Raw genomic sequence first — 694 nt, 5'->3', positions numbered from 1 at the left:
TGTGATGGAAAGTGTTAAGAAATACATTGAGGTGGTTTTGTCATAAGGAGAGTGAGACTAAGAGGGAGAGTGTATGTGAGTGAGGTGGAGTGGGGGAAGAGGGAGGGGGAGACTGAGAATGAGATGGAGGGATGGAGTGGTGAGGTAGCCTATGTGAGTGAGGGGGTATAGCCTAAGTTAGTGGGAGACCAGCAAAATGGCAGGGGACAGGGCGACATGGAGGCATACATCAGTCTTTAAGTTCCCTTGTCCATCCATCCATCCATTGCCAGACGCCATGTATCCCAGACGGGGTGGCCAATGGCTTAGAGTTAATTGTTTTACAGGGAGGGGCACTAATCCTCCACCAACCCCACTTGACACGTAGGGATGCCAACAGCATCTGGTGTTCCCAGGCGGTCACCCATCCAGGTACTAACCAGACCCAACGTTGCTTAACTTCGCTGACCGGACGGGAAGCGGTGTACTCAACGTGGCATGGCCTGAATAAATTAATAAATGCAGCTTTGCTTTGCCTTTTCCACTATAGTTCTTTCACCTTAACTTGGTCCAGATTCCTGTCCTTTTTTTTGGCTCAATCCACACAGGTAAGTAGTGGTAAAAGACAATACTATGGCTCTCCATCCTTCACACAGCATATATTCGTGCCTAGCATCATATTCTACTATTCATTTACTGTTACAAATCAGTATGC

At 47.7% G+C, this 694-nt stretch overlaps 1 pseudogene; it reads right to left on the bottom strand.

Moving 5' to 3' along the window:
- Positions 1-370: 370 nt before the first annotated feature.
- On the bottom strand, positions 371-487 carry LOC145418496 (5S ribosomal RNA; annotated as a pseudogene).
- Positions 488-694: the final 207 nt, after the last annotated feature.

This window comes from Coenobita brevimanus, chromosome 114 (assembly GCF_032717465.1).
Source record: "Coenobita brevimanus isolate Jiangsu-jjx chromosome 114, ASM3271746v2, whole genome shotgun sequence".
Taxonomy (NCBI): domain Eukaryota; kingdom Metazoa; phylum Arthropoda; class Malacostraca; order Decapoda; family Coenobitidae; genus Coenobita; species Coenobita brevimanus.
This window is presented reverse-complemented; position numbering and strand designations above follow the sequence as displayed.